General features: G+C 50.1%; 1 protein-coding gene across 4 annotated transcripts in view; it reads left to right on the top strand.

Moving 5' to 3' along the window:
- Positions 1-339: 339 nt before the first annotated feature.
- The window catches only part of RASSF2 (Ras association domain family member 2), a 44,645-nt gene continuing 20,167 nt past the window's right edge, over positions 340-24,817 (top strand). Inside the window, exon 1 of one of the 4 annotated variants that reach the window (XM_045053842.1) lies at positions 340-362. The gene's annotated coding sequence lies outside the window, so the exon portion shown is untranslated. Of the gene's footprint in view, positions 363-416; positions 585-693; positions 717-780; positions 1,538-24,817 lie in introns of those variants that run through there. The other 3 variants (XM_023251430.2, XM_023251431.2, XM_003983737.6) reach the window with 3 other exon arrangements.

The following is a 24,817-nucleotide window of genomic DNA, read 5'->3' as shown; positions in this document are numbered from 1 at the left end:
GGGGCGAGCCAAGGGGCTCGGGCCGAGATTCCATCCGGCTTGAAGAGGGCGGCGGCCGAACGGGGTGAGGGAAGCCAGCCCATCCTCCCCACCCCTGCCCTCCTACCCCCTCCCTGTCGCCCCCACCCCCAGCCCGGAAGAGACGCCGGCAGCCGGAGCCCCGACTCTCAAGCTGGGAAGGAGGGGACGCGCGGCTCCAGCATTGTCTGGGAGGGAGGGGAGAAGCTCCGCCCCCCAGGGGGAGGGGAGGAGGGAGGAGGGAGGGACGGCGGGAGAGGAGGGGAGGAAGAAAGGCGAGGGAAGAGGGGCGGGGGAGAGATGGAGAGCTAGAGAAAGGCGGGGAGAGAGGCCGATCCGACGCGGTAGGGACGGATAAAGGCAGGGGGGCGGGAGGGGCGGAGGGGAGGCGAGGAGGGCGGGGCGCTCGACCCCCAATAGCGCGGCCGCCGCCTGCGCTGCCCGACTGGATTTGAGCCGGGCCCGCGGATCGCTGACCCAGGCGCGCGCTGGAGCAACGCCCCCGCCCCCGCCGAGGCACCCCCACTTTTCAACTCCGCGGGCGATGCAGCCGGCTGGGGACGCAGGCAAGGCTCGGGGCGCGGGGCAGCGGGCGCGGGATGCGGGGCGCAAGGTGCCGGGCGCGGGCCGGTCCTCTCTCCCCCGCCTCCCTCCAGCCTCGCCGAAAGTTTTCCCGCGGTGTTCCCAGCCGGGTCCAGGTCAGCGCCTCAGTCCTCGGCTGCCCTGGTCTCCTCCCTCCTCCCCCGACCGCCGGGGTTCCTGGGCGTGCGGACTCCCCGGGGGCCGCGTGGGCGCCAACCCCTGCACGCCCACCTTCTCTGGTCGGAGAAAGTTGTGGTCCCAAGCTCGTCTTTCCCCGAGCCCCCTGGGGGTCCTTCCTTCTCTCCGCGCCAGGGGCGGCGACAGGAAGGCGCCCCCACCCCTTCTTCGGGGCCCCGGGACTCCGTGGTGAGCTGGGGCCGGGCAGCAGGTGCAAGGCTGGCAGGCCCGGACAGCGCTGGGAGTGCCCGACCCCAGCCCGGTCCCCATCTTCCCTGCCCAACGGACGGTTCCCCGGAGGCGGGTTCCAGCACCCAGCGCGGGCGGGCGGCGCGCCCGAGGCTCCTCCGGGAGGGCGCAGGGGCCCGGGGCCCTAGGTCCTCGTGGCACTTCCCCTTTGCGGTCTCCCCGCCCGCCTACGGAGCTAGTGCTGAGGTCGTTGGGGACCGCGGCTTCGCGTTCTCTCTCGCCCGAGAGAGGCAGGTGCCTTGGGCGACCCGGGTACGTCTGCATTTCGGGCGCCTGCTTTGCATTCAGCTCTTAAGCTGGGAAAGCCCTGGGGACAGCACAGAGAGGCGAGGTGGCCGGGCGGGGAGACAGAGGGCTCCATCTTACTCTGGGGCTCTCTGTGGGTGCTGGGTTGTTCACAGCACCTCTGCGCCTCAGTGACAGCAGGAGCTGAGCGCTAGGCTTCCCAGGTGTCCGGAATCCGGGTTCTCCCAGAGGAGAGAGGCTGTGACTAGTGCTGACCAGGTTTATAGTAAGTACCTTAATGTGATGAATGAAAGTTTGAACCAGTGAGCTGACAAATAACAATTCATCCTGGAGTGAGACTCCGTTCCTGCCACAGTTGATCTTGGTACAATGGGAGGAAAGAATTAGAAACAATGATTCTTTTAAACAGCTGTGATTCAGAGCCAGGGGCCTTCTTGCCAGAGCATCTGGAGGAGGAATCTGGGGTTGGATTTATTTTACTTATCAATCCACATTTATTTCCTGGGAACTTTTTCTGCAGGTGGTCTGAGGAATTAAAGAAAGTTCTCACCGCTAAGAGATATGGGTTATTTTGAGGGTTATTTTTGTTTTTGTTTTGTTTTTAGCTTGTGTCCAAATGCAGTGTCCCAGGGACTAAGTGTGGAGTCGGCCTGGGAGGTGCCCACTTGGGAGCAGCGACCCTGGAGTGGCAAAGTGAGGGTGGGCACCAGCTTTCTGCTCTGGATCAGGCAGCCTGATGCCTGGGAACTGCCGCAGCCTGCTGGGCCGTGGGAGGCCACAAGAAGGTCTCAGTTGGTGGCTGAGCTCGGAGAGGTGGGGTAGGTTGGGAAAGATAGCAGATAGTTCTTGCCCTGGAAGAAGGAGAGGAAGCCGTAGATACAGCCTGCCTGGGCACCTGGGAGGGTGGGCTGGGACAGTTGGGGATTCTCTGTGCTGGGGACGCTGAGTGGGGAGTCCTGCCCCTCCGTCAGAAGACAGGAGAGCAGGGGTGCCGTACTGAGAAGCAGGATCATCTAGCGGTGGGGCGGGGGGCGGGTAGCCCAGATATATCCCATGTTCCTTGCCCTTATTTTTGTGCTGGTGAGATCGGTTGAAATGAGGGGTATCTTCGGGTAGCCGGGCTGAAAGGAGGCCGGGGGACCTGGAGCCCCCAGGCCTGCCCCTCTCCAGAGGAAGGTGGGGTGTGTGCCCTCTGCACCTGACTGCGTGGGCCAGGGCATGTGCACCTGTGCCTGTGTTCCTCTCCTGGCAGCATCCCCACTTTCCCGAGGGGGTCTCATTCTGCCACGGGGGCTCCAGAGCCCGCCTGCCTCTCTGCATGTCTGCACTGCTTCTGTTTGGGGCTCCAGGACCTCTCTCCAGTTTGTGTTGTCTTGGAAGTTAGTTAGGAGTGGTATACGACCTTCTTCTCAGTCCCTCAACCCCCCCTGTTCTCAGATGCGCTGTCCTACCTGGGGCCTGTCAGTCACCCACTGGTTTTGCTTTGATTTCTTCGTCTGTTTTCCGGGGCCCCAGAGCCAGGCTTCGTGTCTGCCTTCCGTGCGTGAGCTGCTTAGGAATGGCCGAGAGAGTTGGCTGGAGCCGTGCCCAGGACCGCACATCCTGGCACCTCCGCTGGAGTGCCAAAGGCTGTCCCAAAGCACAAAAGAACGTTGGCCTGATTCTTGCCTTCGGTCCTCCCCGGGTACTCGGGCAGGAAGCGTCCTCACCGGGAGGGGGTGTGGAGGCAGGACGAGATTGCCAGCGAATTCTGCTGAGAGGCTAGGAAATGGACTGGGATTTGCCTTGTGTCTCCTTCTCTCCCCCAGGGTGAGAAGCTGGGCAGGTCTCCGCAGTGTGCTCGGAACAGAAGACATCTAGTCTCTCTGTCTTCAAGACAGTTGCTGAGAGCTGCGACCACACGGTTTACAGAACTGGGGCGGCGGTCCCTTTCTGCCACCTCCCTGCTTCTGCCACCACTCTTTACAGTAGGGTCCAGTGATTTACCCTAATGACCCACTGCCCTATTTAAGCACCTCCCCGCATCTCCAGAAGAATTTTAAATAAGTCCTTAAGGTGGGGTAAGCTCCCACAGGCCTGTGATTGCTGGTTTCATTTCTTTGGCCTGCCTCTGGGTTCCCATGGAGGAGATGTCTGTGTGAGAATGGAGGGAAGTGGGCACAGTAAACAGGGATGTCCTCCAGACTCGGCCAGCGGGGCGTCCAGTGGGTCATTTTTGATCAGCCCTGGGATGGCAGGCAGACTCTGGAGCCTGTAATCACAGGTTGGCACGGCTGCTTGGGACGACAGCTTGAGGATGCAGAACTCCTGCCCAAGTCAGCTGCGGCTGAATCAGGGAAGGAAACCTTTCCCAGAAGTAGGGGGGTGGGGAGGGGCTCTTGGCTAATTCCCGTGGGATGAGCAAAGTGACTTAGAAGGACTTTGCCTATTCATTCCATTGATAAAACTTGACAAGAAGCTACCTTGTGCTGTCCTTGGGCATCTCAACCCCAAGTGATTTGGCAAGATAGGTTTAGTTGACCAGCATGGTGCTTTACCCATACTGGGCACTCAGTTAGATTTGTGAGATTTTGTTTTTTGTTAGATTGTGAGATTTTGTGTTTGTTAGATTAAGTGCTCATTTTTATTTTTTTTATTGTTTATTTTAGAGAGAGAGGGAGGGGAGGGGCAGAGAGAGAGGGAGACACAGAATCCGAAGCAGGCTCCAGGCTCTGAGCTGTCAGCACAGAGCCAGACGCGGGGCTCGATCTCAGGAACCATGAGATCATGGCCTGAGCCGAAGTCGGATGCTTAACCGACTGAGCCACCCAGGCGCCCCTAACTGCTCATTTCTAAAAGAGTAACGTGGAATATTGGATTTGGAGTTTGAATGTGGTTTTAACATTTTCGGCTGCATGATACCTGGCAATGTAATACATACTGTCAGCATCCTTCCCATGTTCCCTTGGCCTCAACCAGTGACTGACGAGAGAAGGTGATAAATACCCCAATTCCCTCACATCTCTGCTGGGGTGACTTAGGGGCACGTGCTGTGCCGTCAGAGTTGCCTAGTAACTGGCTCCCTTCACTGGCTGCTGTCCCTTCCCTGTCTCACTTTCCCAGCCCTCTTCCACTTGCACTCAGATTCTTGTTTGAGGGTCAACTTCCAGGGGAGACCAACCCAGGATAGGATTTAGTTCGCAGTCATTTACCGGTAAATGTAAACAGTATTTTAAAGTCTCTGAGCCTCAGTTTCCCTAACTGTAAGATGGAAACTGTAACTGTCTCACGGTGATACTGTGATGTGCATTCAGACAGGAGCCTGGCGCAGAGCAGGCGTTCAGGCAGACATTTGCTGCTCATTGATTAATATAGAAGCGGCCGTGGTGGATTTGGGAGCGGGTATTATGATGGCCCATGAATGGCCAATGCTTTGGAAATAAGCTATCCTTAGGCGAGGAGAGGAAACTGAGCTCATCTGCTCATGGCTTTCACACCTAAGCTGTGACCAGTGATACATTTTGAACAACTGACTCTCTAGAGGTTGGGGGGAAGCCCTGCTTTGTAGTATTTGTTGATTTCTAGAGTGTAAGTATTCCCACCGCGGCTGATTTCAGGTTACCAACATGGCGCCGTGAACACTAAGTCGGGAAGAAATGTACAGAGTCAGCCCTTGAGAGCCAGCAGGAGCAGCTCTAGTTCGTAGCTGACCATGACCGAGCTGGGATGTGGCCTCAGTGATCTTAATTTTCAATTTTGTATACCAAGTAAGGAGGGTAAGAATTGTACGAGGCGTCCACAATTCGGGGTATGTTCAAGCTCTGCCCTTGAACAGCCGGCTGGCTGAATCACTCTGTGTGAGATGCTTCTGGGGTTTACTCAAAGACTATTGAAATGTTTATGCTGTTGTCTTTCGGGGCCTCAGTTTCCCCATCTCCGGGGTAAAGAATTAGATGCTTCCACTAGCTCCTTCTGCCCCTGGGTCTCTTTAGGAAGAGTCCATTGCATTCTTCTTGCGTCCACTCAAAAACAAAACCTTTCACAAAGGAGAATCTTTCATGTGTCCATACTTCTGTTGCGCACCACAGGGCACTCAGCACTGGGCCCTGTTAGAGCCTTTTGCCGTGGTCTTCCCTGCTGGCAAAAGGGAATTCAGTAAAGATTAGCCCAGCCACATTCCGCCTTCCTTGTGTACCCGTTTCTCTTCATGACACAGGCATGGCGGGTCCCCTGAGGAGGCCTGGGTGGTGGGGAGAGAGGAGCTGGTGTCTTTTGGAAGACTGTCCCCACTTTCCTCAACCACAGTGCAATGTCACAGACTTCCAAGTGAAAGCCAAGAGAAGTCCACATGGAGAAGGAGACTTTCGTATGACAGAATCCAGCATCCCTGGTGCGGTTTTACTCCTAAGTCTCGGTTGACAGTCCTCTTGAGGGAGTCCCTGACTCAGCAATGCCACTGGTAGGAGGTCTTACCCTAAGGGTATAATTGGACAGGTGCAGGAAAATACGTGCACAGGGATGTCCCTTGCACCGTTATTTGTAATAATAACCACCACCAAAATGGAGACTAAATCCCAACAAGAGGAAGCTTGTTCTTATGGTACAAGGTATCCCTCGCTTTTTGAAAGTTCTTTGACTTTATGCTGCTTGGCTTTTATGAAAGATCTACCTTTGTACCTGTTTTTTTCTAACAGAAAGAAATCTGAAGGGGATTTTCACTTTTATGAAAATAGGCGAAAAGCAGAAATAGCCTTCAGTGTTTGTTTTGCAGCAAACTAATGTAGAGGCTACGTACAACCTGAGCCCTGAGAGTGGTCCCGCCAGGCTCCTTCCCTGGGCCCAACACTCAGCATGTCGGCATCGAGCCTCAGAGCCTTGAACTGGGTTTGTGAGCCCCTGTGCTTGTTTCAATTTATTTTGTGTATCCGTTAGCAAGATGTGGCCTGAGGTGTCAGAAAAGCCTAAGTTCTTTTTGGGGTCTAGGAGTGCTAAAACATTTTTCCATACAAATTCACGGGAATTGCTTCTTCGCTTTATACCACTTGGGCTCACAAAAGTTTCACAGGAACGCTCGGCTTCTGGATGGAAGGGAAGACCCGCATATCTATACGCTGGATTACTGTGTGGCCACAGAAAATACAGGGTACAGATGTGCACCTATTCCTGTGGAAAAATATATTTCTAAAAAGCAGGTTACTGAACTGCGCTATTTGTAAACTGTATCATACCCTCTGTTTTATATTTGTCTCTGGAAGGATGTACGGCAAAATGTTCATAGTGATCGTCTCTGGTGAGATTTGGGGAGATACTGATCTTCGTCTTTAAAAAATATATATTTATTTATTTTGAGAGCGAGGGAAAGCGTGAGTGGGGAAGGGGCAGAGAGAGAGGGAGAGAGACAGAATCCCAAGCATCGACGTGGGACTCGATCTCATGACTGCGAGATCATGACCTGAGCCGATATCAAGAGTCAGACGCTTAACCGGCTGAGCCACCCACACGCCCCTGATCTTAGTCTTTTTTTAAGTTAAATATTTATATTTTTTATTTTTAATTATGGTAAAAGATACATAATATAAAATCTACCCCTTTTATCCCTTTTAAATGTACAGTTCAGGGGCTGTCTAGCCCGTTGGGTTCGTTGTAACGTGATATCACTGACTGAGTGACTTAAAAACTGCAGAAATGTGTTTCTCGTGGTTCTGGAGGCTGGAAGTCCAAGGTCACGGTGTCAGCATGGGCGGGTGAGAGCCTTTTCCAGGTCTCTGACTTTGCATTATACCTTCACATGGCAGAAAGGATGGGGGGGTGCTCCATGAGATCTCTTTTATGGGGGTGCCAATCCCATTCATGAGGGTGGAGCCACTCCTATGAATCATACCCAAAGACCCCATTTCCTCATCCCATCACGTGTTTTTTTTTTTTAAGTTTTTAAAAAAATGTCTATTTATTTTTGAGAGAGACAGAGACAGAGCGTGAGTGGAGGAGGGGCAGAGAGAGAGAGAGGGAGATACAGACTTCGAAGCAGGTTCCAGGCTTTGAGCTGTCAGCACAGAGTCCAACACGGGGCTCAAACTCACGGGCCGGACGGTGCAATCATGACCTGAGCCAGAGTCGGACGTTTAACCGACTGAGCCACCCAGGCGCCCCATATACCATCACATTTTGGGTTAGGATTTCAACATATGAATGTGGACGGACACAAACATTCAGACAACAGCAGTGACATTAAGTGCATTCCCATTGTTATCCAACCATCACCAGTATCCATTTCCAGGACTTTTCCATCATCCCACACAAAGACTCTGTACCCATTGAACATTAGCTTCCCACTCCTTACCCTCAAGCCCCCCACAGCCCCGATTCCACTTACAGTCTTGGGGTTCACTGTGCCTTGAACGTAAGAGCTGTCCTGTAGTGAGTGAGGTCCAAACCAGGTGGAGGTGAGTTGTTGAGGCCATCTTCCTTGAAGATTGAGAATGAGATCCTCCCCATTTCAGTTTCAAGCATCCTTTGTGTGTTCCGGGCTGTGAGGCTCAACTTGACCCGCTCAATGCCCACCATGGTGGCTGTGGTTATGGCTGCTGAATGTTCTGTCCACAGGCAGGGTGACCTGCCTGGCATGCAGGGAGGACTTCAGTTGGTGGGGGTCCATGAGACCCCAAGTGCTCTGGAGACATGGGTGGTAGCCTTAGATAGTCGGTGCCCTCTTCCTAAAGCTCCATACGGGATCTTACAGCTGGTCATACAGACATTTGGGATAAGGATTACTTTCTTATGCCTGTGACAAGATAATCAGGCACATGGTATAGTGGGGTGGGGAACAGGGGAGATGGTGTGTATGCTTCAGCTTCAGGTTGAGTCTGAGGTCAGAGGGGGTCGGGAAGCTTCAGGACCCAGAATTGGGAAACCAGGTCATGTGTTCAGGCGGCACGGGAGTGGATCACGTGGCTTTTCTCTGGAACACCTTGTTCTGTGGGGAAAGCTTGAACTTTCTTGGTAAGTGAGCTCCCGGAAGGGCCTGTCAGGCTCTCCAGGGGGTCAGCCATAGGATGTAGGTCTGGGAAGGACAGACTTGCCCACTGGACTCTGGAAGTTTCTTTACCTGGCCCTGTCTGTTCCCTCTCTGCCCCGTGGGAGGCTGCTCTTTTATTCCTAGACAGTCGGGGAACAGAGATGGCCTTTGAAGCCCATTTTGAGGAGAAGTCCTGTTTTTCATGCTGTTGATTTTTCTTTAGGGTCATTTGGCTGGTTGTAGGGCAGGCAGAAGAGGGTGTGAATGTGGTTTTGTGGAAAACTTCCCCTCAGCCTCCTGGAAATGTTCTGGAAACCCCCAGATGAGCCATCTCTCCTGATAGTTGGACGGGTCTGAGATCTGCTGCGTGAGAGTGAATTTTTCCACACGCACAGGAGGTTTAGGGGGTTCAAGGAAGGTGGATGTAAGATACCCCACCATGGCTGCCCCCAGGGAGGGCCCAGCACACATTGGATTCTTCCTTTGCTGTCCCTTCCTTACTGCTTCTGAAGTGCAAGGAACCTGCCCTTCAGGTTCCTTGGGGGGTGGGTGGGGTGAAGGAGGCCCACCCTCCTGGCTCTTGGGTTTCCAATCCTGACCCCGGGTAGCCAGGAGCAGAAACCCCAAGATCTCTGCACACAAAACTCAGAATCTTAGCCTAGAGCACCAAAAAAGGAAAAACTGCTGGGGTTCCCTGAGGAAGGGGAAGTGAGGTCAGAGATGGGTCTCAGAGAAATCACTCAGTAAACAGGAAGAGTGGCCAGAAAGAAACCTGTGCTTGTCAGAAACAGAGAACTGAAGGCAGCCCCTCCTCACCTGCCCAGATCGGTCAGCACGTCCCCGCAGAGCCGAGATGCTAACCACAGATAGCGAGTGGGGGCCCCAAGGCAAGGACTCATCCAGACCTTGGGCCCTCCCCGTGGGTCGGGGCTCCACCTAAACCCCATCATTATTGGGCTGGAGGAAAGCCTAATTCACCCTTCCCGAGGTACAACATTAAACTACCCTGTAAAATAGCTCTTGGTTCTGAGAGATGCGGGTCAAGAAATGCTGTCTCATTTGCCTGGTTAGGGCCAGTGTTCCCTCCACCAACTTCCCGTTCTTTTCCTCAGGCCAAATCAGCCATAGAGAGTTTCCCAAGTTGTTGGAGTTTAGCCCCTGAAGGGGGTAATCTTGGCGAGGCCCTTCTGGTTAAAGATGACGAAGGTGCTGCTTTAGGGAGGTGGATGTAACCAGGCCCTTCCTCGGCAGGTCTGTCAGATTGGAGGGTTAGATTTCTAAGTCTTTAGTTTCTCTGAGCCAGAGTCTAAATTCTACACACACGCATGCGTGCGTTTTTTTACTTCCTTAGTGCCTTTTTTTTCCGTCCTGCTCCAACACCCTGGTTCTCTGATGGGAGCCTAAGGGCCGTTGGATTTCCTCCTAAACATCCATCCAGAAGGTCAAAAGCTCGTGGACGCCGGTGGGACTTTCCTATAAACAAGTAGTCGCTCATCCGGGCCTGCGAGGTGATTGTTTGGGTGAGTGCCCGTGGTGACTTTCCAGGTCACTCACCTGGCCACCCGCCTGCTGGTGTGGAGTGGGAGGCAGGCCCTTCTGGGAGGAGTCCCAGGACCGTTTCCTCGTATCTGCCCCGACCGCACTGGGGACTCAGATCAGTGCACGGAAGGCCTGAGCAGAACAGGCCGGGGTCCCTGCCGGCCGACCGTGCAAAGAGCGGGGGCTTTGCACACCAAGCTGCCTGAGGGGGGAACCCAGCATGGCTTGAGTCTCAGCTGCTCATCTGGACAGTGGGACAGGCAGGCAGGGGCTGCCTCCTGGGATGGGAACCAAGTTTCCCATCAGCAAAGGCCTCGTATCTGTCATCAGTCAGGCCCCCAGGCTTTTTCCGGGCTGGGGGAGCAGGTGGTCTGTGGGACCCACGACTGTGAAGCTAGCTCATTCTTTAGACAGAGGGTAGATGTGACTTAGGGTCTGTGGTTCTGTGACACTGCAGGTGCCCTGGTCCCTGGACAAGGTCTCCATCCCTGGCTCCCGCAGGGTCTGCTTTACCTATGGCTTGTCTGTCTCACTTACCTCCCCTCCCCAGGACTCCTGGACCCACCGTGGCTGGCCGCTAAAGCCAGCCTATCCCTGCCTGTCCTGCTCAGCCCGTTCCCCCATGTCTGGCGTTTCGCCAGGGTACCACAGAAGGAGCCCCGGGCTTCTTGTCAGCTCTGTGACCTGGGACAAGTTGCCTAACCTCTGGGACCTTCTGTTTCCTCATCTGTAAAACGGTGAAAATAAAGCCTTCCCCATGGGTTCTTTCTTGTAAGGAATAAGATAAAGCTTCTAGAGCCTTGTTACCGGCAGTGGCAGCATCACTTGGGAGCCCGCGAGGAATGCACATTCTCCCATCCAGAAGTACTGAATCGGGAACTGGGGGGGAGGGGGGAAAGGAGTCTGTATGTGACGAGCCCTCCAGGGGATTCGGGTACACCCTCCAGTGTGAGAACCACCCCTCTGGATATGGCTGGGTCAGCCGATTTGTCGCTGAAAACTCTTTTCTCCCCCTTCCCCTCGAGAAAGCTTTCTCGGCAAGAACTCGAGGGCTTCAGTTTCTCCGCCACACAGTCCGACGTTTGACCCCAGCTCTGTCTCTTCCTGGCTGTGTGTTTTGGGACAAGCTACTTCGCGTCTTTGTGCCTCCTTGGCTTCATCTGCAAAATGGGGGTATTAGGGTTTCTTTCTTCATGGGGTTGTTGTGGGGATTCGACGGGTCCAAGCAGATACTAGGTGGCCCATAGTAAACTCTCATTTAGGGTAGCTGTCTATTATTCGCATTTGGTATTTTATTATTAGCACGGTGATAATATTGTGATTGTTCTTTTCCTGATTTGTGGGGGAAACAGGTGTCAAGGTGCCTCCTGAGACGAGTGTTCTGCTAGTTCTCTTGCACTAAGCCCCTTTCCACCTGCCAGCCTCTTCCCAAATACCTTTCACTCGCCCTTTCTTGATGCTTAGCGGGCTTTTGAGGTGGCGATTGGCAAAGCCTTTCATTCACAGTCAAATATAAAGCTGCGAAAGTGCAGTACATACACTTGGGACACTTGACCTTAACCCTACGTCCCTTGGCAGTGTTTGGTGCCAGACTGTTTCTCGAGCAGAGTGATTGGGAGAGCTGTGTGGGTGGGTCACTGGAGGCCTAAATGCCTGGAAAAGGGGACAGAGGAAGTGCATTCAGAGAGGGGAAGATCAGTGGGGTGAACAGGTCCCGGAGAGGTCCCGGTCCTGGCCAGTAAGTGGGCCTTTCATTGAATAAAGCAGGCAGGTGGAAGGCAAAATGTGCCCTATTTCCTTCCCAAGCAGCCTGAATTTTGCCTGTGTCTGGGACGGGATCAAGTTCAGGTTCAGGAACCAGGAGGTGGAATCACTTGCAATCTCTAGAACTTGGCAGGGTCCCAGCCCACAACTCTTGTGTCCTTCCTCGTGTGGCGCAATAGGGTTGGGGTTTCCTGTTTGCCATCGACACTTCTTCCTGCCCCTATACCAAGGAGCTGAAATGCAGGGGGACTATCTCCTCTGTCACTGCTTGGTGACAAAACGGAGTCTCTCAGGAGACCTGATGAGAAAGTCTTTAACACTATAGTATGAAGTGCTGTGTGAGATAACTTTCTGCTCCAACCCAGGGGTCCCGATTGTCCCCGGGAGGCAGGGCAGCACTCAGAGAAGAGGTGGGGACAGGCCCCAAAAGGGGAAGCTGTGGGCCTCCAGCGAGCATTTCCTTTGTATCTGGAGCCTGGGGCTGGCTTCCTGGCTTCTGCGGTGCGGTGCCCTGCATGACGGAGCCCTTTTGCATCAGCTAGCTGTGGCCCTGCACACACTGATCCTTTGCGATGCTCTACACCGTCCCCTCGCCCCTTTGAAAGATTAGTAATGGAGAGGGGGTGCTAAAGATCCAACTTAGTTTGCTTTGAGAAGATCCCATTCCTTCCATTCTTGAAAGGCTGCTTTGGGGTACATTTCGTGGTGTCCTCAGTCTACACAGCTCTATCCCTATCGGACTTTACCATCGTTCTCAGCCCTGGTTGTACATTGGCACCACCTGGGAAGGCTTTAAAACTGCTCATGTGGGGCCCCTGGGGGGCTCAGTCGGTTAAGCTAAGCGTCCGACTCTTGATCTCCGCTCAGGTCGTGATCTCGAGGTTCGTGGGATTGGGCCCCGCGTCGGGCTTTGCGCTGACAGCACTGAGCCCGCTTGGGATTCTCTGTCTCCCTCTCTCTCTGCTCATGCTGTGTCTTAGTCAAAATAAGTAAACTTTGAAAAAAGCGGTCATGCCTGGGCCCCTTTCAGGGGGTCTGCTGTAATCAGTATGAGTTGCAGCCTGGATATCAGGAATTTAAAATCAACTCCTCTTGCCACCCACCCCCCACCCCCACCCCGAGCCCCATCCTCAGGGAGAGTTTAATGAGTGCTAGAATGAGAACCTCTGAGGTGTCCTGTGACTCAAGGCAGCTGCTTCTCCTTCCCGCCTTGGTTTCGGCCGAGGCCTAGCAGACTGCACATCCCTCTCGTTGGTCAGAGGGCGGCTCTGTGGGGTTTGCCCCCCTGGGAACTCTCTGCGGCAGGCCGTCCCCTCCCCCAGCCTGTCTCGTTCTCCTAGCTGTACTCTCTTAGATACTGGGACTGCCTGGGTGCTGGAAACCGGCTGCTGCCCCCGGCCCCCATCCTACCCCGGTTGCTGAGCTCAAGCCTGGCTCCTGCTGTGCCACCAGGAAGAGAGTTTGGGAAACGGAGTGGGGTTCTTTATCTCACTCTGGACTTTCCTGCCAGGGGTTGCCAGCCTTTCTGTTCTGCATTTGCCCTTCTCCCTCTGGGGGCTTTTCAGTTCCTTTGTGTCTAGGCCAGAACAGAAACGGTAGGGATTAGCCAGCGTCCCGGGGATGCTGTGAGACCAGAACCAACTATGGTGTGTTCTCCAGGCCCCCTGACAGTAAGGGAGTGAGGGCACCGGAGTCTGGAGCAACCAAGAGCTGAGAACACAGGAGACCTTGCTCTCTTCGAAGAGAGCTTTGGATGCCTTTTCCCACCTCCTTGAGCTTCTTGAGTGCTTAATGTTTGCCTTCCTCACAGGAAGCTGAGCCGGTGACTTTCAAGGGCTTGCGCGGCCCCTCATTTATTCTTGGGGAGGCTGGAGACACCTGTGAGTGGGGGAGTCCGTGAAAAGGAAGAGGGAGGGATCCTTTGTGCAACAGCTGCAGGGGTTTGACTGGTCGGAGCTGGGGCAAGTCTGCCCCCATTCCTGCAACTTTGCCTCCAGCCAGCGGCACCTGGCTGTCTCCTGCCCCCAGCTGCTTCCTCCCAGCCTGAGGGTGATGGGAGAAAGTGGATTGCTCATGAGTCTTAGCTGCTTCCCAGTCCTGGGAACTGTTCCCAGTCCTGGGACCCTCCTCCCAGAGGGGCTCTCAGCTGATGGCTGACTGGCGCACGGGAGCAAAGCCTGGCCTGCCTGTCTGAAGCAGGGACAACTCTGTGGAGTTATTCACACGCCGGAGTTCCCATGGGATCAGGCTATGGCTGGGGTCCAGCTGAACCCTGGTGACCCAGTTCCTTCCCCGGCCCGGCCCTGCTTCCCTCACTTGCGCACAGGTTTCTCTCGAAAACACTTCCTTAGCAACTCATGTGCCCCCAAATCCTTGTTTGGGGCTCTGCTTCTAGGAATCCTCTTACCTAAGACAGCAGGAACCCGCTCCCTCCCTGGAAGAAATAATGATAATGGAAACACCAGATGGATGGTTTCTGTGTGGTGGTTAAGTGCTGGGGTGGAGGGCAGGTTGAGGCGTGAGCGCCTGCCCACGACACTGCCCAGGGGCAGCGGGGACACTTTGAAGGAGGAGCTACGTTTTGGATCAGGGTCTGGGGAGCATGTGAGTTTGCTTGGGTCTGTAGAGGAGCACGGACACAGAGCGTGAAAAGCAGACCCAGAAAGTTCTCTGTGGCTGGGGTGTCACCCTCCAGTTGTGTAGGAACCTCTCCTCTGTCAAAACGTTCTCTTGGATCTTAAGGAGGGTCGTGTCCCCAGGTTGTCTTTGGTGCAAGCAGGAAGTAATGGATGGGTAGTCACGTGAAACATACAAACTAGGTTGCAACAGCAAGGTACATGGTATTGCCCAGGCATTTGAGGGAGCCGAGGAGCACCTAGAACATTCTGCCAAGGCATGATGTCAGTGCCAGTAGGAAGGACTGACTCGTTGGTGGCCCCAGCGGGTCTTCAGTGTGACTAAACCCCGGGAGGCTCGTGTCCCGATGTGGCAAGCCTGATATTTCGCACATCTCCAGACCTTTTAGCAGATGTGGTTCAAAATACACTCCACCTCTTAAAGTCTTTCTACAGGGAAGTCGTGCTGATTTAGAATGCTTGAGGAGGGGTGCCTGGGTGGTTCAGTCTGTTGAACGTCCGGCTTCGGCTCAGGTCATGATCTCACACTCCGTGAGTTCGAGCCCCACGTCTGGCTCTGTGCTGACAGCTCGGAGCCCGGAGCCTGCTTCTGATTCTGTGTCTCCCTCCCTCTCTGCTCCTCCCCTGCTCATGCTCTGTCTCTCTCTGTCTCAAAAATAAATAAAAACATTAAAAAAAAATTTTAGAATGCTTGAGGAGTGAAAGGCTCTGTTCACAGAGGAAGTTCAGTAGTTGTAAATAGGATTTAGACTCCCAAAGAGCAGCGCCACATTACAAAATATTTTTGATAAATAGCTTTTTATAAAGTTCCTTTTTCTTTTTTTTTTTTTAATTTTTTTTCAACGTTTTTTATTTATTTTTGGGACAGAGAGAGACAGAGCATGAACGGGGGAGGGGCAGAGAGAGAGGGAGACACAGAATCGGAAACAGGCTCCAGGCTCTGAGCCATCAGCCCAGAGCCCGACGCGGGGCTCGAACCCACGGACCGCGAGATCATGACCTGGCTGAAGTCGGATGCTTAACCGACTGCGCCACCTATGCGCCCCATAAAGTTCTTTTTCTATAAAGTTTATGTGTTGTGTCAGAATTGTCCTTCATCCGTGTCCCCTTTCTCTCCCCTTCTTTTTCTGTGTGGGAAGCTATGAACCGTGAGCCGTTTCAGTTCTGTGTCTGAGATGCTGGCCGATGTGGGAAGCCCGGCCTTCCTCCCCATCTTGTTGGCTCTTCCTCAGAGAGATGGTGGCTTGCCACTTGTGCATCCTCAAGGCATCGTGGAAGCGTTGCTTGTAAGTGATCCTTACAAGGCATTTTGGAGTCCCAGAGTGCTGCTCCGCAAATTCTTGATAATAAGAGACAAGGCAGAAGAGTTGCAACAGCCACCGAACAAATCCCTCTCTCTGAGGCTGCAGACATTGGCAGGCGCCTTGGAGGAAGTGTCCAATTGAATCCACATTCCAGCCCCATCGACCATCTTCCTCCGACCCCTCCTTGTGCGAGGAACAATACTCTGTTTAAGGAATATCAGACTGAACTCTAAATTTCCGGCCCTTTGTTAGCTCTGCTGCTGTGTTTGCCTTAAAGTGAATGTTAATTTAGCTGACACTCCCCCCCCCACACTCCCTCCTGTCTCCCCCAGCCCTCTCCACCCCTGTCCCCTTCCCCCTTCCAAAACCCCCAACTGGTTGGAGGCAGCCAGTGATTTGTGGTGATAGTTGCAAAGCTTGTGAAGGGAGATGCAGGTGTTGGTCTCAAGACAGACAAAGAAAGGATTGGGTCCTAGAATCAGTTACTTATTTTATTTTATTTTATTTTATTTTATTTTATTTTGTGTTTCTTTCTTTTTTTTTTTTTAATTTTTTTTAACATTTATTTATTTTTGAGAGACAGAGCACAAGTGGGGAGGGGCAGAGAGAGAGAAGGAGACAGAATCCAAAGCAGGCTCCAGGCTCCGAGCTGTCAGCACAGAGCCCGACGTGGGGCACGAACCCACAGACTGTGAGATCATGACCTGAGCTGAAGTCGGAAGCTCAACCAACTGAGCCACCCAGGCGCCCCTGTGTTTATTTCTTTATTTTGAGAGAGAGAGTGCAAGTGGGGGAGGATCAGAGAGAGAAGGAGAAAGAGAATCCCAAGCAGGCTCCATGCCGTCAGTGCAGAGCCACATGAACCGCGAGATCGTGACCTGAACTGAAATCAAGAGTTGGACGCTCAACTGACTGAGCCACCCGGGGGCCCCAGTTACCTGTAGTTTTAATTCAACCGTGTGGTAGGCTATTATGTTCCTAACATCCCTCACCCAAGACTTGTAAAAGTAAGAAAAAAGGTGGGGAGAAGTTCAGGTTGGAAACAAAGATGGAGGCAACACGAGCCAGTAGGTCTGATGCATAGCGATGGTCTTGCTAAGATCACCCAACACAGGTAGAGCGACGGGACCCCAGGGAAGCCCCACATTTGGGCCATGAGACTACTTGCTTTTTATCAATCTGGCAAATACAAAAATAGTGATTAGGGAGGTTGAATATCTCTTCGTAAATTTGTTAACTATTTTAATTTATTTTTCTGTGAATTCTGTGAAAGTATTCATGTTCTTTGCCCGATTTTCTGTTGGGTGTAGAATCTTCTTCTTATGGATTTATTAATTTTGCATATTAATGACATTAGCTAATTTTATATATTAATGGCATTCGCTAATGTTACGTATTAAACATTAGCCCTTTGTCACATATATTGTAAATGTTTTCCCCCAAGTTGTCATTGACTTTTGACTTTGGACAGGGTAAAAAATTTTTTTCTAAACAGAAGTTGAAAATCTTTACAGATTGGTTCCATTTTGTTTTTTTTTCAGTTATGCCTTCTGGATTTTGAATCTTTCATAGGAAAGTTTTTCCCACTTCAAGTTTATATATATCCTATGTTTCCTTCCAGCATTTTATGTTTTAATGTTGAAATTTTTTATACAGATATCATTTCTTTTGGTGGAAGGAGTAAAGTAGGGGGTTAGCTTTCCCCTCCTCCCCTTTCCAAAGGCTAATCAATTCTCTAGCAACATTTTTAAAATTTATCTTTCCCCTGCTATTTAGATGTAGCCCACATTCTATGTTCCCAAATATATTTGGGTCTGTTTCTATATGCTGTATTGTTTTATTGATCTGCCTATTTTTTTCTCCAAGTACCAAATTGTTTTAATAACTGTAGAGAAGACTTAAATTCTCTAATTGGAGGGGCGCCTGGGTGGCTCAGTCGGTTAAGCGCCCAACTTTGGCTCAGGTCATGATCTCACGGTTCATGAGTTTGGGCCCCGTGTTGGGCTCTACACTGGCAGCAAGGAGCCTGCTTGGAATTTTCTCTCTCTCCCTCTCTTTCTGCCCTTCCTCTGCTCATGCTCTCTCTCTCTCTCTCAAAATAAATACACTTAAAAAAAATTCACTAATTGGTATGTTCAGTGGATTTAAGAGGGCATGCTATCAAAGGGACTTGTCTTAAAACAGGACAGACTGCTTTCAGATGCAAAACAAAATTACCAAATTATAGCTTATGATGGAGGCAGTGAACAAAAGAGTCCTGCAGAAAACCCAATCTGTGAGTTAGATTAACTACAGAATTCTTTTTTTTTTTTTTAAGTTTATTTATTTTTTGAGGGAGGGAGAGAGAGAGAAAACACACACATCAACAGGGAAGGGGCAGTGAGAGAGAGGGAGAGAGAGAGAGAGAGAGAATCCCAAGCAGGTTTTCCACCAGCATTTTGGAGCCTGATTTAGGGCTCAAACCCATGAACTGTGAGATCATGACCTGAGGTTGAAATCAAGAGTTGGACACTTAACCGACTGAGCCACCCAGGCGCCCCAGGTTAGCTGCAGCATTCTAGGAAAAGAAGGAGATGGAGGTTTGAGTAAAAATGATACAAGACTTGAGGGATCGGGGCAGGGACAGATGGATGGATGGACGGACAGACAGTGCTAGTGAAAGAGGATTGGAGACATTGCCGAAGAAGAACCAAGAATGGAAGGAAGAGAAGAGTATCGAAGAAAGAATAGAATAACATTTCCCTGGTTGAGGAAAGACTTGAATGTTCACGGTGACGTCTGTCCACGGCCACTAACCTGGTGTCTGCTCCAGCCAGGCTGTGGGGTTGGCTCTGGCTGAGGTTCCCCCATGACGGCTCTGGGTTTTCTTCCTTGGGCTCCTACCACCAGCTCCCGGCTCCGCCGACCAGCCTCCCTTTCAAGGCACCTTTTCCTCTTGGCCTCTAGGGTACCGTGTCTCCCTGTCCCCTTCTAGGGGCTCCTTTTCCTCTGCCCATCGCTGACCTATGGAGTGCCTTGGAGCCCAGCCCCCTCAGCCTTCTACGCTTTCCCGACCTCCTTCCCTGGGAGTTGCGTGCTGTCACCTAACTGGGCCACAGACCGGGCTGTGCCGGCCAGCCGCAGCCTGTGTGTGTGCATCATCCTGGACTCTGCCTTTAAGCCCACGGCCATCGCTTCTCGGCCTTTTGGCTAAGATCAAGTGTAACCCCACAGCAAATCTGGCAGCGTGCCCCTTTCCAAACCTTTTTATTGATGCGTCAACGACTTTTCCATCTACCTCTCTAAACCCTTTAGACGTTGTGACTCCACCCCCATTGTCCCCTTCCCTGGGTCAGGACCCTGCCGGGGTCCCCTTGCCACCGTTCCCTTCCATAATCCTTTCTCAAAGCAGGTGGGGTGGGGCAATCGTTCTGAAGTTCAAGTCAGATCACACCCTCTCCTTGTGTTCCTCTTGCCGCTGTAAAAATGACCCCAGATGCGGTGGTTTACTCTCTTACGTTCTGGAGGCCAGAAGTCTGAAAATGGTTTCACTGGGCCCAAACCGTGGTGCCAGGAGGGCTCTGGGGGGAAACCATTTGCTTGCCTTTTCTGACTTGGAAAATCGTGTTCCTTAGCCCATGGCCCCTTTCTCCACCCTCAGCCAGTGTAGCACCTTCAAATTTCTCTTTCTGCTGGGGTTGTCTGTGGCAGATCCTCCCTCTGCCTGTCTTAGAAAGACACTTGTAACTATATTTAGGGCCCTCCCAGGTAACCTAGGATGGTCTCCCCATTTCAAGAACCTTAATTTAATCACACCTGGGGACTCATAAGGTAACATTCACAGGCTCCCGGGATTAGGACCTGGGTACCTTTGGGACCATTATTCAGCCTACCACACCTCCCGTGGAACCCCAACTCCTTGGCATGGTCAAGGTCCCCCATGGGCGTCACCCCATCTTGCACAACTCTGGGGTGCATGCTGCTTCTGTCTGGACCCCTCTGCCCTTCACCTTTACCTTTGTCAGCTGTACCTCATCATTGAGGTCTCAGCTGAGAGGTCACTTCCTCCAGAAAGCTCCCGGGAACGCCCCAAGTCCAGATTAAGCGCCCTTCTGTGTGCTGCCATATACCTGCCTTCCTTGCTAGAACAGTCTCCTCCTGTCTGTCTCCCGCTGGACCTTGAGGGCAGGACTGTGCCTGTTCACTTTGCTGTTGAATCACCATCAGGAAGCGCAACATGTGGCACACGCTAGGCATACAATACATTTTTGTGAAATGTGTAAATTCAAATATGCATAGAAAGGGTACTTTAAAAACTACTCACTAGTTACGGGTAATTGTCTTTTTAAAAAAATAACTTTTTCACCGGTCTGATTCTCTTGTTTCCTTCTTTTTTTTTTCCTGCAGTACATATGTATTCCTATTTTTATGATTTTTTCCCTTTAGGAAAAATAGAGAAATTAATATTTATAATTTAGAGAGAACAGTTGTGTTCTTAGGATACTACTTTTGGGTATGCAGGTGGGGATTGAATTTTCTGAATGGAACTCAGCCCTTCAGCTCCCCTCCCCCACACTGATTGCCCCTCCTTTCGGGGGGCCTTTCGTATTTGTTTCTTGTGGCTGCTTGAACACGTCACCGAAATGTAGCCCCTTAAAATGACACAAATTTATTACCTCGGGGTCTCACTGGGCTCAAATCAAGGTGTCAGCTGGGGCTGTGTTCTTTTCTAGAAGACCCAGGGGAAAAATTCACTTGCTCGTCCTTTTCAGCTTTTCACATTCCTTGGCTGGTGCCTGTCTTCCTCCAGCTTTGAAGCCAGCAACAGCAGATTGTGTCCTTCTCACATTGTATCACGATAACACTGGCTTTTCTGCCTCCCTCTTCCATTTTGTAAAAAATCTTGGCGAAATACCCATAAAATGTATCAGCTTCGTCATTTTTTTTAAAATTTTTTTAGTATTTATTTATTTTTGGGAGACAGAGAGACAGAGTGCCAGCAGGGGAGGGGCAGAGAGAGGGAGACGCACGATCTGAAGCAGGTTCTAGGCTCTGAGATCCGAGCTGTCAGCACAGGACCTGACGCAGGGCTCGAACCCGCAAAGCATGGGATCATGACCTGGGCTGAAGTCAGACGCTTAACCGACTGAGCCACCCAGGGGCCCCAGCAACCAACTTTCTACCTTATGGTTCTATGACACTGACTACTTTGGAGACTTCATATTGGTGGCATCAGCCAGTATTTGTCCTTTTGTGGCTGGCTTATTTCAATTAGCAGAATGTCCTTGAGGGTCATCCATATTGTAGCACGTGTCAGAATTTCCTTCTTATTCTTCTTCTTTTTTTTTTTTTAATGTTTATCTATTTATTTATTGACACAGAGAGAGAGAGAGAGAGAGAACAAGAGACCTAGGGAGGGGCAGAGGGAGAGGGAGAGAGAAAGCCCAAGAAGGCTCCATGCTGTCAGCAGAGAACCCGACGTGGGGCTTCAACTCACGAACTGTGAGACCATGACCTGAGCTGAAACCAAGAGTTGGCTGCTTAACCAACTAAGCTACCCAGACACCCCAGAATTCCCTTCTTTTTTTTTTTTTTTAATTTTTTTTTTCAACGTTTATTTATTTTTGGGACAGAGAGAGACAGAGCATGAACGGGGGAGGGGCAGAGAGAGAGGGAGACACAGAATCGGAAACAGGCTCCAGGCTCTGAGCCATCAGCCCAGAGCCTGACGCGGGGCTCGAACTCATGGACCGCAAGATCATGACCTGGCTGAAGTCGGACGCTTAACCGACTGCGCCACCCAGGCGCCCCTTGAATTCCCTTCTTTTTTAAGGCTGCATAATATTTCATGGTATACCATACACTGTTAATGCATTCATCTGTTGATGGACATTTGAGTGGCTTCCAACTTTTGGCTGTTGTGATCGGTGCTGCTACGGACATGAGTATATACATATCTCTTCAAGATCCTGCTTTCAATTCTTTTGGATATATACTCAGAAGCGGAATTGCTGGATCATAGGGTAATTCTATTTTTAACTTTTTGACGAACTGCCACACGGACCACATGTCCTCAGTGGTAGCACCATTTTACATTCCCCACCAACAGTGTCCAAGGGTTCCCATCTTTCCACAGCTTCATCAACACTTTTTATCTCATGTGTGTTTTTTTTTTTTAATGTTTATTTATTTTTGAGAGAGAGAGAGAGACAAAGTATGAGCAGGGGAAGGGGCAGAGAGAGAGGGAGACACAGAGTCCAAAGCAGGCTCCAGGCTCTGAGCTGTTGGCACAGAGCCTGACTTGGGGCTCGAACTCATGAACCGCGAAATCATGACCTGGGCTGAAGTTGGATGCTCAACTGACTGAGCCACCCAGGCGCCCCTGTTGTATCTTTTTGATACTAGCCATTCCGACAGGTGTGAGATAGAGGTCTAATGTCATTCTTTTGCATGTGAGTTTCCAATTTTTCCAACATTTATCGAAGAGACTCTTCTCCCCCACTTGAATATTCTTGGCTCCCTGGTCAAATATTAATTGTATTAATAATTAATTGTATTAATTGTATTAATATTAATTAATAAATATTAATTAATTTCTGGTCCCTAAATTCTGTTCCAGGGGTCTATGTGCCAGTATCATACTGTTTTGGTTGCTATAACTTCGTAGTAAGATTTGAAATCAGGATATGTGATGCCTCCAGCTTTGTTCTTTCTCAGGATTGCTTTGTCTATTTGAGTTCTTTTATGGTTCCATACACATTTCAGGATTATATCTTCTGTTTCTGTGAAAAATGCCATTGGAATCTTGATAGGGATTGTGTTGATCTAGAGATGGCCTTAAGTACTATGGACATGTTAACAATATTCTTCTGATCCATGAACACGGGACATTTTTCCGTTTGTTTTTGTATTTGTTTTCAATTTCTTTCATCAATGTCATGTAACTTCCAGTGTGCAAATCTCTCACATCCTTGACTAAATTTGTTTCTAAGTATTTTATTACTTTTGATGCTATTGTAAATGGGATTGTTTTCTTTATCTCTTCTTCAGATAGTTTGCTGTTAGTGGATAGAAACACAAGCAATTTTTGCATGCTGATTTTGTATGCTGTACCTTCACTGAATTCATTGATTAAGTCTAACAGTTTTTTGGTAGAGTCCTTAGGATTTTCTATATATAAGATACTATCATCTGCAAACAAAGACAATTTTATGTCTTCTTTTTTGATTTGGATGCCTTGTATGCGTTTGTACTGCTTGGTTGTTCTGGCTAGGATTTTCAGGACTGTGTTGAATAGGAGGGGAGAGGGTGGGCACCCTTGTCTTGCTCCTGATCTCAGAAGGAAAAGCTTTCAAGGTTTCACCATTGAGTGTGATGTTTGCTGTGGGCTTGTCATATCTGGCTTCTTTCATGTTGAAGTATGTTCCTTCTATACCCAATTGGTTGGAGTTTTTGTCCTGAAAGGATGTTGAATTTTGTCAGATGCATTTCCTGCGTCTGTTGAGATGATCATATGATTTTTATCTTTTGTTCCGTTAATGCGATATATCACATTTATTGATTTATGTGTGTGGAGCTATCCTTGCATCCCAGGGATAAATCCCACTTAATCATGTTCTGTGATCTTTTTATTTAAAGTTTATTTATTTACTTATTTTGAGAGAGAGAGAGAGAGCACCTGTGAACAAGGGAGGGACGAAGAGAGAGAGGGAGAGAGAGAGAATCACAAGCAGACTCCATGCTGTCAGCGCAGAGCCTGACGTGGGGCTCGATCTCACAGACCGTGAGATCGTGACCTGAGCTGAAATCAAGGGTCAGATGCTTAACCAGCTGAGCCACCCAGGTGCCCTTCACGTTGTATGATCTTTTTAATGCACTGTTGAATTTGGTTTGCTAATATTTTGTTGTGAATTTTTAAATTTGCACTCATCAGGTATATTGGCCTGTAGCTTCTTTTCTGGTAGGAGGCTCACCTGGCTACCAGGGTATCAAGGTAACCCTGGCCTCATGAAATGAGTTTGGGAGTGTTCTCTCCTCTTCAAACTCTTTTGGAAGAATCTGAGAGGAATTGATATTGATTCTTCTGCTTTTTTTTTTTTTTAATGTTTATTTATTTTTGAGACAGAGAGAGATAGAGCATGAACGGGGGAGGGTCAGAGAGAGGGAGACACAGAATCTGAAAGAAGCTCCAGGCTCTGAGCTGTCAGCACAGAGCCCGACGCGGGGCTCGAACTCACGGACCGCGAGATCACGACCTGAGCCGAAGTCGGACGCTTAACCGACTGAGCCACCCAGGCGCCCCAATATTGATTCTTCTTTAAATGTTTGGTAGAATTCACCAGGAAACCATCTGGTCCTGGGCTTTTCAAAACCTGGGAAGTTTATGATTACTAATTCGATCTTACTTGTTATTGGTCTATTCGGATTTTCTTTTTCTTCACGATTCTGTGTTTGTAGATTGTACGTTTCTAGGAATTTGTCCATTTCTTCTAGGATATCCAATTTGTTGGCATATAATTGTTCCTAATATTCTCTTAAGATCCTTTGTACTTCTCTGGTATCAGTTGTAATGATGTCCAAATCGTGTCTAATTTTGTTTGAGTCTTTTCTCTTAATCTTACTAAAGGTTTATCAATTTTGTTTATCTTTTCAAAAAACGAGCTTAATTTCATTGGTCTTTTCTATTGTTTTTCTCTTCTCTCTTTCATTTATTTCTGCTCCGATCATTGTTATTTCCTCCTTTCGTCTAATTTTGGGCTTTGTTTACTCTTTTTCTAGTTCCTTCAGGTTGTTTATTTGAGATCTTTCTTTTTTCTTAATGCAGGTTTTTATTGCTATAAACTTCTCTCTTAGGACTGCTTTTGCTGTATCCCATAACTTTGATATGTTGAATTTCTTTTTTTTTTAATTTTTTAAAATGTTTATTTTGAGAGAAAGAGAGAGAAAGTATGAACTGCGGAGGGGCAGAGAGAGAGGGAGACACAGAATCCAAAGTAGGCTCCAGGCTCTGAGCTGTCAGGACAGACCCTGATGCGGGGCCCAAACTCACAAACTGCGAGATCACGACCTGAGCTGAAGTCGGACGCTCAACCGACTGAGCCACCCAGGCGCCCTGATATGTTGAATTTCCATTTTTGTTTGTATTAAGGTATTCTTGACTTCCATTTTGGTTTCTTCTTTGACCCATTGATTGTTCAGGATTGTGTTGTTTAATTTCTACATATTTGTGGATTTTCCAGTTTTCTTCCTACTATTGATTTCTAGTTCATACCATTGTGGTTGGAGAAGACACTTGACATGATTTTAATCTTAAGTTATGAAACTTGTTT

The sequence above is a fragment of the Felis catus genome, chromosome A3, assembly GCF_018350175.1.
Source record: "Felis catus isolate Fca126 chromosome A3, F.catus_Fca126_mat1.0, whole genome shotgun sequence".
NCBI lineage: Eukaryota > Metazoa > Chordata > Mammalia > Carnivora > Felidae > Felis > Felis catus.
The sequence above is the reverse complement of the archived record's forward strand: the minus strand, read 5'-3'. Positions and strand labels throughout refer to the sequence as shown.